We start from the raw sequence: 12,850 nt of genomic DNA, 5'->3' as shown, positions 1-12,850 counted from the left end.
GCTAGAGATAGGGGTAATATAAGAGTCCAACAGTGCCTGGTGTAGCTGTATTGTTCTTTTTGCCAAAAAAGATGAATCTATGCAGTTCTATGTGAACTATCACAAGGTGATGATGTTTCATGGTTTGCATCTGAAGTAACTGAGGCAGGCTGGGCTCACAACCAACCCGAAGAAGTATGCAGTTAGACAAAGGGAGGTACAGTATCTGGACAACCACATTTGGTCAGCAGGCAGGTGCATCCTCAGGTGGAAGAAAGATATGAGGTGATTCTTGGGGTTGGTAGGTCATTACTGGCAATTTATCCCTGCCTTTGCTGACCTGACCAGCCCACTGACCGGCCTCACGTGGTCCAGTGGAAGGAGAAGTGCCAGCAGGCCTTTGAGAGGGTGACACAGTTTGGGGATTCACTTCTCCAAACACCTAACTTTTCTCTGTGTGTGTGGTTTGGGGAACGGTGTTCTATACTGGCTACTCTTTTAACTCTCTCCCCTTTATCAGCAGTAGCGTGCTGGGACCGGGGCTCTGACACTCACAGAGAAAGACTCTCTGGACCGTGGGTCAAGAAAATGACCAGGGGACAACAGAAGAAGAAACTGTGTGTGTAATTGTTGCCATTATATTGTTTTATAATTTGATTATTTGTTTACTTTTTCTACGTTTAATGTCATTATTGAGACTTGTCCTTTAACCTTTCATTTAATAAACGTAATAGTGCTTTTATTTTGAAGGCCAATTTACCTAAATCTCGTCAGACTGCTCTCGTGTGAGTAGGACTGTTTAGCAGCAGCACCAGGCTAGCAGTAAGCATCGACAGTTGTCTGGTAGAGTAACTGCTTGTCACAACGGACTTTAAGTGTATGTGAAACCTCTGAAGAACGAAGATTATTCCCTTTTGCAGCATGCAGCCAAAGAGGTATATGTTTTAATTGTCTATATTTTACTTTGTAAAATGTTATTTCACATGCTGCGCATGCTATGTTTTACCTTAGATTAACGCGGTCGTAACTTTTATTTTCTTCGCAATGTGTGTTTAGTTTTCACGGTGGATTTTGAGAAAAGGATTTGAATAAACCAGTAGCAAGAAAGCCACTTGTGTCTGCGTATGCTTCGTGGGAATTACAGTGTGTCTGAAGTAAACAATTGAAAATAATGCTACGTTCGTGTAAAAAGAACATTGTAAAAGACCCAGTCTTTCACTGATTATGGAAGCCACTGGTAGCAGAGTCTCTTGTTACTCACTCCACCATGACTTTCTTTGTGGGCCTGTGACAGCATCTGGAAAAGTTTTTCGTGACTGACCTCTTTTGCGGCTGTAGAGGCCAATGAGAAATTCTTTGTCTGTCCAGAGATGAGGTATGGAGTAGGTGAGTAGAGACGAGCCAAGCAACGCTTTTAGTGATCATAATCGTGCTTCACGAGTTAGCAAGTTGCCGGCAGCAGGCGTGGATGGCAGTGTAGCTGAGCAGGGATCAGTGAGGATGAGGTCGTATTTAAAGGGACCGCTTTGTTGAGAGAATGGGCTGTGATTGGTTGGTGACTGACGAGCTCCCATAAACCATAAACCACAGTCATGTCAGTAGCTGACATGACTGTGTGTCCTGCATGAACTAACGCAATGCTTAATTTTCTGGATTAAGAAAATATTCTGTCTCTCACTGTTACAATAAATCTACCATTACAATTACAGACCGTTCATTTCTTTGTCAGTGGGAAAACTTAAAAAATCAGCAAGGGATCAAATAATTATTTCCTTCGCTGTATAAGCTGTGAGTTTTGGTAAGCAGTTCTTTTTGTGTGACCCCTGGTGTGACAGGTTGAGAAAGCTACATGCAATACTTGGGTCCTGCTTCATGGCGATTCACGCTTCCCAGTGTTGAAACCTCCTGCTGAGTGCTGGGCAATAATCAGGAGAGGTAAATGTCAGCATTTTTTTTTTTTTAATGCATTTGTTTGGCAGTGTGTTTCATTCATTTAATCTCTTTCTTTGTAGGTACTGACGGACACTGTTGTTTTGGTTAGTTTTCTGTTGTTAGAAGACCTTTCAAGAAGTTTCAAGTATTTTTATATATATAAAAAGTATATGTCATATATATAAGTCTCTTGTATTGAATACATTTCCTGTTTTAATATCATGCTTCAATTGTCAGTTGTTGAATAAGTCTCAGTCCATCTTTTACGAGTCATTATAAAGGATCTGTGGGTCTTCAGTTGTTTGAGTTGGAGTCACATTCACAGGTGTACTAATTTAGTAGTAATTTTAATCAAATCTGGGCCTTGCCTGGGCCTGTGGTCACACTAAGAAACAATGCGCACCATGAAATGAGTAGGGGCAAGTTGAACTATGTGTTGAGGCTGGCTTGACCGCAGTCCTGTACAGTGTGAGTGTCACTTGACCTGGCCCCTTATTGGCAATCATGTTCCTTATTTTGCTGTATTTAGCTGATTCTTAGGCAAGAGCTTTTCTCTTCTTAATTATCTCCCTCTCTGCTCCATCTTTTCTTTTCTTCTGACCACAACCTTCCATTTCGCCGGCTGCTTGTCATATTACTATCAGAAGCGGTTGCATGGCTGCTACACTGATTTCAGATAGCGGAGCTGTAAAATCTTTGGCTGCGTCGCAGAAAGAGGTCGATTGCCAGACACGTGGATTTGAAGTGTTCGTCACCTCATTCCTGCTTGCTATATCAGTGTTTCCTCTAGGATTTTTTCCCCTATGTGATTAGATCATGAATCTGGATTGGATTCTGGATTAATGTTTGTGGCACTTCCTTTAGGATAACCTTTTCAAAATAAAAGCACTCCAGTGTTTCTGATGACTGAATCTATTCATTTATTTAAAAAAAATATTTTATTATGAAATATTGGCAGGAGTGGGAAATTCATGGCTTCACACTGTATAGTAGTAGTATTTATTTGAGTACACAGGACTCTTTCTCTCTCTCTCACGCACACATTCCTTACTCACAAATGTATGGTAATTTTCAAGGTAATTCCATATGTAAAACACCATATGTGCAACACTAGTATTTATATAGCAGTTTTAATGACCTCTTAGAAGCACTTTCCACTACAGTTTTGCTATTCACACTTATCCAAACAGTGCATCTATATATGTGCATCACTTTCTCTGTCACAAATCAATCACGCACTGCCGGCACAGGCATCAGGGGTAATATGGGGGAGACCGGGATTCAACTGCTGTCCTTCAGTTTGGTGGACCCCGCACTCTACCTCCTCAACAAAAACTGTATTGTAAAAAGCTTTGAATTGTCATCAAGACTAGAAAAGCACTATATAAGTATACTATATATATATAAGTACAGACCATTTACCATGTATAAAACTAAATTCAGTCTTAGATCTGGATATTAATTATGATCTGCTCCAAATTTGCTAACACTCAAAAATGTCAGTCCCCTAAACAGCCTCCACAAAATCATTGGGAATAGACTGAGTAGTGTTCATGTAATCCAGCTAACAAACACGATACAAAACACAATTAACGGAAAAGAAAAGAAACTTCTTAATGGATGTAAGAACGAAGTACTGGTTTTTGTCACATAATCTAAAACTATTCAGATATACACACACACATCCACACACAATCTGAAGATGGAGTGACACATAATAATGCTCAGACTCTCAGGAATTTGAAATGAAACTTTGGTCATGCTGCCAGCAGGCCTTGTCTGGTATTCAAATGGCTTTGGCAGATAGTTTCACAGAATGATGACAAACTGTTGTTTTCTGCTTCACAACACTAGCAGCCCGGAGTACTTTCAGACTTCATCAGGGAGCACACACATACACACACACACGCCCTTCACAAATCCATGAGAATACATGCAGTCATTCATTCACACATGGGTAGATGCAAAACATACACACACCCACACGCCAGAGTTTCTCAAGCATGTCACAATGTCATCTTAGCATTGTGGAATCACGTTATGATAAAATGTAAAATCCTTTCAAGTTTTATCTAATCAGATGAAAAAAATTCTGGGTCATTAATCATGAAGAACCAGTCAAGGGTGCCCCCGCTCCCTCCTCACAGCACTCTCACAGTCATTTAGGAGAAAAAAGTAATGATAGGGGATTGATTGGATTCAAAGGGAATGAATAATTTCCTTAACAGCAGCAGTCGCTATCCCTACTGGAGAAAATATCTTAATGGGACATGAAAGATACTAATAGAGTTTCTGGATGGATCTTCCTCCCATGGTGCCATTATGTTTTTTCATCCAGGGGTATTCTTAATTACAGAGACATATTTATAGTACATTTTGAGTATATTAAGAGTAAAGAGAAAATGGCTCTTAGCCTTTGTAACAATGTTTACTGTGCCATGTCCCATTGCTAAAACAAAGCCATGATTAGGGTTGGTAACTACAGTCTGAATCAGGGTTAGAACTAAAGGGGTAGAAATGTTGTTCTGAAAAGTGGGTCAGCTCCGGTTTTGTGTTTGCTTGTGTTTGTTTTCCCCCCTTCTCTCTTTTTTCTTTCACTGGAGGTGTTTGTGCTGAAGGGGTGGAGCTGACCCACTTTCAGGTTGCACACCTGCAACTCATTTCACCTGCTTCAAGCTTCTCCAGAGACCCCCCCCCCCACCAGTTCATCAGGCTGCCAGATTATTCTGATGAGTCGGCAGATGGAGTCCTGGGGGATCTCCTCCCAGACTGGAATCAGGGCATCAGTGATCTCCTTAACAGTCTGTGGTGGTACTTGGCTGCACTGACACATAACGTCCCGCAGGTGCTCAATTGGATTTAGGTCAGAGGAACGTGAGGGGCAATTAGTGGCATCAATGCCTTAGTCATTCAAGAACTGCCTGCACACTCTGGCCAATCTGACAATCGCTCTGAGGATTTCATCCCCGGTACCTAACAGCAGTCAGGGTACTGTTGGGTATGACATTGCCATGGCTGATCTCTATCCTTCTTGTGATCGCACGTCATGTCATGATTACAACAAGACTGCTTGATATACAATATGTCTACTCATATATTCTACCATTACTGACAATAATTCCTCAATTCATTTACCTTCCATCATGCTACAAACTGTCTATTCTAACTAATGTTGTAAATACTCTTTTTTTCTGATGTTCTCCATTACACACAGCATCTATTGCACTTCTGTCCGTCCTGGGAGAGGGATCCCTCACATGTGGCTCTCTCAGAGGTGTCATGGTTTGGGTTGTTTTTGGTTTTGTGTTTACTTGTGTTTGTTTTCCCCCCTTCTCTCTTTTTTCTTTCAGTTGAGGTGTTTGTGGTGATGGGGCAGAGCTGACCCACTTTCAGGTTGCACACCTGCAACTCATTTCACCTGCATCAAGCTTCTCCAGAAACCCCCCCCCACCAGTTCCTCAGGCTGCCAGATTATTCCGTTCTGTCCCATGTGGTAGTGAACCTCAGTTTTCAGTCTCGTGAGTTTTTTGTCTTTGCCCGTGAGTCTTAGTTATTTCCTGCTCTTTTGTTTTTTCGTTTGCAGAGTGCCACGCTTTGTGTTTCTCCGTGCCTTGGGTCGGCTCGCATGCCGTCGCCACGACCTCTTCAGCTTTTTGACGCTGCCACCTCTTCAGTTTTTTCCTTCCGTTGGTGGTTGTTTTTTGTTCGTTTATGGACTAACCTTTTGTCAATAGACTCTTTTGACCTGTACCTCCGTGTCCGGCTCCACACTCTGGTCCAAACCCGAAACGTAACAAGAGGTTTCTACGTTCTTTTTCTGTGTTTTTTTTGTTTGTTTTTTCCTTAGTCTTGTTGAGGGTTAAGGGCAGAGGATGTCACACCTTGTTAAAGCCCTATGAGACAAATTGGGATTTGTCTGTATGTGCTATACAAATAACATTTGATTGATTGATTGACATATAGATGTGCCGTACTGGACGAGCTGGACTACCTGTGCAACCTGATAGGGCTGCAAGTACCACCTCATGCTACCAGTAGTGACGAGGACACTAGCAGAACATAAAACTAGAGAAGAGTCAGTCAGACAGGATAAGTAGAGAGCAATTATCTGTGGCCACCGCATGTAAAACCATTTCCCTTTTTAGAAGTTGTCTTGCTTTTGCCTCTCCATTGCACCTGTTGTCACTTTCATTTGCACCAAAGCAGGTGAAATTGATTCACAATCACTTGTGCTACGTGAATGGACAGATTGATATCCCTGAAGTTTATCTGACTTGGTGCTTTACTACAATGAAGTGTTCCCTTATTTTGAGCAACTGATTAAGTGAACATTGAACTTTCTTTATCGAGTCACTGCTGCTGGAGGTGTTGTCAACTTGGAGTGTTGTTGAGGAGTTAGAGTAAGGGCAGGCAGAGATGACCAGCCTCTGTGATGATGCATATATTGTACCATACTGTTGTTGAGAAGATTAGCCTGAAGGTGTGCCCCTTGACTTACCAATTGTTCAATGCTGCAACACATATGGTCTCAAACTTTAAATGAAATATTAGAGATCACGTCTAGAATGGCCAGAAATTGGTTTCCTTTTCAAAGTAACTGTGCTCACTTTCAATGACAAAGTGAGGAGCTGAGAGAGCTAGAATAAGCCCTGGTTAAAACCATTGCTTTTTCAATTTAAATATACACTGCCCCTATAGTCCTGAAAGCTTATATTTTTTATCTTGTGTTCACAAGACAATTCCCTTTAAAATAATAAGATGCACACAGCCACCACAATGGGGTGAACTCAGCTAATCAAGTTTCATACAATACAACACAGGATTGTTCCGACAGTAATCACTTGCTGCACATATGAACGGACAACAGACTCAGGACTACACAGATTTCAGCTGTGTAACTGACTTAATCAAGTAACAATTACAATATGGGAGAGACAGATCATTGGCACAGATTGCTGTTTGCAAAGAAAGTGCTATAGCTGGATCCTGAGTGGTGGTGGTAGACTTCACAGAGACAGTACTTCTCAATGAGACCCACTGGCACACTGATTCATATGACAGGTTAAAATTGATTGGTGTGTGCATTATTGGGTGTATTAACAGCTTCTTGGAAAATCAAGAGTAACTTTGTAAGAGTTTTAGAAACACTGAGTAAAAACCTGTGCACACTGACATGTGGCACTGAAAAATGCCTTTTACAACAGCCACAAACATTAAGGTAGAAAACCATGGAGGAGATCTGTCAGGAGAGCGAAGTTACCTCAATAGACAGTTGGTGGGACATCCTCTGACAAGCGGGTAGGGAATACTGGATCTGGCTTCTTGGGGAGCAACAGAACAAAAGGGGGTGTTGATGGAGGTTTACTGGACCACACCATACTTCAGCTGTACAAATGGCTTTTAATGTCATATGGACTATTACAAAATAGCATATCAAGCAAAAATGACAAATGACTATGACTTATTTGATGGTGAATGAGATTACCAGTATGTTGTACTCTGGCACCGAGACTGCAGGACAACAACGACTACCATCACCATTGTTATCATTAATTACAATAATTCAGTAATTCATTAATATATCTAATCCTGTTGTAGATCACTACATTATTATTGTTATAGTCAGCCCTGATACTGATGGTGCCCAATTGTTCCCGGTCTCTCTCTCAACACCTCATCTCTCTCTTTTCTCCCCCGCTTTCCACCCATCTCTCCTTTCCTCTCCCCTTCCTTTTCTTTCCTCACCCCAACCAGTCGAGGCAGATGACCGCCCACATTGAGCCTGGTTCTGCCAGAGGTTTCTCCCTGTTAATGAGGGAGTTTTTCCTCTCCACAGTCGCCTGTGCTTGCTCATTGTGGGAACTGTTGGGTTTCTCTACGTTAATATTGTTTTAAGGTCTTGACCTTTAAATGTAAAGTGCCTTGAGATAATGTAAATTATGAATTGGCGCTATATAAATAAAATTGAATTGAATTGAATTGTTTCATTTGGCTTGTCATAGTAGTTGTAGTTAGTTGTTTTTGAATGATGTCTGGAATGCACTCACAATCCGATCTGTGTGGTATGGTATCCCAAATGTAATGTGATTTATTGGACACAAGGACTGTGCCATGTCACTTGATCAAATGGAGCTGTATAATGTGAGTTTTGCAGTTGTGTTTCTTGCAATAAATATTTATTAGATCTTTGTATACTTATGGTGGAACTGGGCTTCCAGTCCCAGGAATGCCTAGATATTTTTGTAGTTTCAGTTTCATCCCTAATTTGCCATCTGTAGCAATCAATTATAATGAATGATAATCTGGAACCAAGAGCAGACACAGGTTGGGGATGAATTTCCAGAGTGAGTTGAGTGGAGGATGGTGTGCTGGCTGGCAGGCTGGGTGAAGCTGGATTGTTGAGTTGGGCTAGGAATGTGAGCATGGCAGAGGTGCTGATGAACCATGTGGTGATTTTGAAACACAGAGACAGCCCTGAAATATATTTCTTTCAAACAAACATTTGCATTTTCTGCATCTGTACCAGAAGTTTGTCTTTCATATTAATCATAACAGATGCAGATGAAGACCCTCAGTTTCTATACTTACAAATCTTACCTTTATTAATTCAGACTTTCACGCAATGGTACAGAGTAATTGTTGAAAAGGTGTTATTTAGTTTGCTCTTGACAGTCCACTGAACATTGGCAGGTGCAGCAGGAACCCATCATGGCAGGCATCATCATAAAAACTTGAATATTGTAGGGGCAGACCCATGATACATTGTTGATTAACAGTGTACAATTTATTGGGGGTTTACAAGTTTTTTACGAATTTACGAGTCAATCCGGACTGAAAAAAAAAAACTATGTAAATCAATACCAGTTCACTGTAGATAAAAGTGAGAGTGTCTCGGGCGCAGCGAGCTGCGTTTCAGTATAACCAGGTCATTCCTTGGTTGGAAAACTGCATACAGAAATTCTGTTAACCAGGCAACTCACAAAAAATCAGTACTTAATTCATCCAAAACAATTCTGCTGAACAAAATCCAGCCTGTGATAATGTTTCCACTACACAATATAACTGAAGTTCAAGGAGACAAGATTTGCTGATAACGAAACAACCCTTTATAATTAAGCTTATTGGTTTTGTTTAAGCTAAATATACAGTAGGTCAGCCCACTGTGATTATGTGCTCATCTGAAACATTAGCATACTTAATTAAAAGCACATGACAAGGAATGACAAAGGTAGTCTTGATTTCACAAAGCAGGTAGAATTGGCATCATTGTTAGCCAGCTGGCAAGTTAAAGTCGTGCAGTCTGACAAAACAAAAAATCTGAGTGCACCTGAAGCTGCAGACAAGGTCAGAACCACTGAGTGTGTAATAAATCAGGAGGGAGTGTGTTGAAGCCATTATCTTTCCCTCTCTACTTACCGAGCAGTGCAGTGACCTGACATTACACCAAATGGAGGGGAAAGCTCTGCCATGAGATGTAAATTCCCACTTTGCTTCCCTTTGAATAGTGGAGTCTCTTCAGAAAGTGAATCACTGACCCATGGCATCCACTAAGATCTGACATGACAGGAATGGGAGGATTAGAGAGATGGAGGGATGCCAGTAGAGGGAGGCTGGGAGAAACTGCATAAGGGGAGGCTGTGTAAAAAGGAAATAACGAATTGCAATTGCATTGGATAAATGAGATGTGAATGTCAGACATGTAACTGTCAAATGGACTTGTGTAACACTCTGCACTGTAAGTGACATGAAGTGGACAGAGTAATGTGTATGAGTGTGACTGTGTGTATTTGAAAAAAATATATACATACGATATTCAAATTTGGTGTCATTGGCAGTTATATATTTTTTACTTTGTAATGACCTAGGCTACAGTTTCTCCCCATTTCCAGGTAATATTTAATGTTTTTTGTTTAATGTGCTTTGTTTATACTTGAATTTCCCAAATGACTTAATATTGTGAAAGAATAATTTAATAGAAAGATGGAAATGGAAATTAGGCCAATAGTTCTGTTTCCAAAAAAGAAGGCAGGCTCACAAAGATGTCTAAATGTTCCTTATCTCACTATACAACCTAATACATTTTGTCCTCGTTTACATTGTTTTATTACTGTAAAGAAAATCTTTTAGGACAAAAGTAGACAGACTTGAAACTGTTTCTAAGCCAAAATACAACTTGAAAATGATGCAGTGTCTTATTAATCAGTGATGATAATAAGTGTATAAACAGTATTTCATACATATATTTTAGCTCAGCAGGAATGCATAATGTTTACTTTACATGGTTTGGGGAGGACTTCGATCTTTGATCTAATAATATTGCATACCAAAAAAATTGTTGTTACTGTATACTTGTATGTCAGACTTAGTTTTAGACAATCTGATAGAGCATATATGAAACATGTGAAAGGACAACAGTCTACCCAGATTATTTGCGTAATGACTTGGGTTATCAGATTGTTGTTTCATACACTAAAAAGCTTTCTTTTTATATAGCGTGCTTTAAATCATTGTGACCACTTGTAATATACTGCGCTCAATGCAGGCCTTTGTAGGTATTAAAGAGAACAGAGATCTGTTGGATTTGACTTCCTGCACTTTGTTAATATGAAGATACATTTCACTTCAGGAAGCAGTTTTGCTGAGTTTGACAGGCTATTTTTCTGAATTGCTATTAAATCTATTAAATCTCCCAGACCACAGTGCTGAGGTACAATATTAAGAATTCTCTTGTAAAACCAAGCCCACAGGTTGCCTGTGCAGCAGATTATTACAACGTTATTATATTATATTGTTAACTCTATTGGCAGTAGTAATTATCACCATGACTGCTCCCTCAGACTAAGTGCATTTAATGTAGCCATGGCAATGAAGGATCGGCACCCTACTGCTGGTACACTCTGCATGTTTTTTTTCTGTAACCATGACAACTACCCTATATGGTCACTCAGCTCAGGCCAATTTTAGTACATGTCAGTGTTGGTTACTAAGAACAGATTATATGTTGTTTTTGGTCTGAAGTAGATGTATGAGGACTAACCTAACACATTGGAGCAGTAAGCCCTGAGGGGCAGTAGCACAGGGATTTTAGAACAGCTCAGAGGTGTTCTTAGGCATGAACTGATTGTAAATCAGTTTCAAGGCTTATGAGGTAATTACTACATTCATAGAAATGTTTCATAGATTAAACACAGGAACAAAAATGCAGTAGTATTGATTAGGTATAAAGTATTAAGGACAAATAATCATTTGTCCTTCAAGCAATAGAATTCAGCGTTGTGGATGGATAGCAAGTAACACACAGAAATGAGCAATTGTTGCATAAATGAACTAATGGTTCAATAATTTTTATATAAGATAGGTCACAAGGGTGTGTTTAAAAAGTATTTTACAATAGATTTGAAAGCATCTTGGTCAATCATAGTCAAAGCCTGGAACTATCCATTTTATAAAATATTAGTAAATAGGACAAAAGAAGAGTTCTGCATCGAACACTGACCTGCATTGTCTTTGTCAGGTAGATATGTTAACATTCATACACACCGTTAACTTTGTCCTCTGGTCTACCTGTTTCCCTATTTTTCTTTTCAAAACACCTCTCCTTGTATTTGATATGGTTATTGCTTTAGAAAATTCAACCTTGTTAAGACTTGACACTGTGAAAAATGTCTGCTTTGTGCTGTACATTATTCTCAGCTCCATCATTTTATTCCATTGAAGCGCTCACTGATGAAAAGAAACAGGCTGTCATTGAAAAAAGGATTGCCTCTCCCTAATTTGAATCCTTTCTCATTATGAGACTAGCAGGTGGTATATGGAGAATATTGCCATTTAATAAAGGTTCATTTCACCAATATAGTGTTGCAAATAAGTGCATCTCCACATGAGCTTGGCTTTATTCTTCATATGAACAGATAGAGGATGCAGATTATTCCTATGCTGTCTGGGTGTAAAAATCACTGTCTTGTTATAGTGTTTCAAAGATTGTAATGCTTTTTTAGATGATTCCAATATAGCCTCTTGAATTTTATTTGCTTTTGATTGCCACCAAGATTAAAACATAGCAGAAAAACAGTGGTAAATAATATTTACTTTAGATATTTTTTTTTTTCAGTCAACTCATCAGTCAAATTTTATTTGTATAGCCCATATTCACAAATCACAGTTTGTCTCAAAGGGCTTGACAAGTGCAACATCCTCTGCCCTAAACCTTCAACAAGAGTAAGGAATACAAGAAAATAACCTATTCATAGAAGGGCCCTCCCAAGTGTTTTTTTTCTTTTGCCTTTGCAGGACCCATTGCATTAATGAAGAAAAATAAATAAATGCAGCTTGTATCTCGAAATAATTGTTTATTCAGTACAATACATTTCAATATTATCCAACAAATGATCTATATATTTTGGTCGTATTATTTTTTGTTGAATTTAAGTTTTTACATTCAAGCAAATTTTACAAATCATGTGATCATGTGACTATTGCAGTAAAGGGATAGTTCACAGAAAAATGGAAATTCCCTCATTATCTACTCATCACTAAGCCTATGGAGGGGTGGGTGAAGTGTTTGAATTCACAAAACATGGTAAAACATGGTGTAAATGACGCCGCTTTGTCTGGGCTTACAGACACTTTGATGACACCACACGAGGTCCCAATTGACTTCAATTGTATTGGATTCGGCTGCAACTATGGACTCCAGAAGTATCATTTACACCATGTTTTAAGCTTAAATGTCCTCTGAGGTGCGTTCACATACCCTCGGGCACACCATCATGTGGCTACATCCGCTACCATCGCTACTTCCTGTAGTGGACATTTATGCCAAAAACATAATGTAAATGACATCGTTTCCAGTCGAATATGAATGTCGGGGCTTTCATATTTCTTTTGTCTCTTGTTTTATTATGTCTGAAGAAGGGGTTTGGCTGGAACACTGTTTACC

General features: G+C 39.6%; 1 long non-coding RNA gene across 1 annotated transcript; it reads left to right on the top strand.

Annotated features, from left to right (window-relative positions):
• The first annotated feature begins 673 nt into the window (after positions 1-673).
• Positions 674-12,396, top strand: LOC138407402 (uncharacterized). The gene is made up of 3 exons (XR_011240812.1): positions 674-914; positions 1,815-1,914; positions 5,262-12,396. It is a non-coding gene; the product is annotated as an uncharacterized lncRNA (long non-coding RNA).
• The last annotated feature ends 454 nt before the right edge of the window (positions 12,397-12,850 follow it).

The sequence above is a fragment of the Paralichthys olivaceus genome, chromosome 4 (assembly GCF_024713975.1).
Source record: "Paralichthys olivaceus isolate ysfri-2021 chromosome 4, ASM2471397v2, whole genome shotgun sequence".
NCBI classification, from domain to species: Eukaryota; Metazoa; Chordata; class Actinopteri; order Pleuronectiformes; family Paralichthyidae; genus Paralichthys; species Paralichthys olivaceus.
The sequence above is the reverse complement of the archived record's forward strand: the minus strand, read 5'-3'. Positions and strand labels throughout refer to the sequence as shown.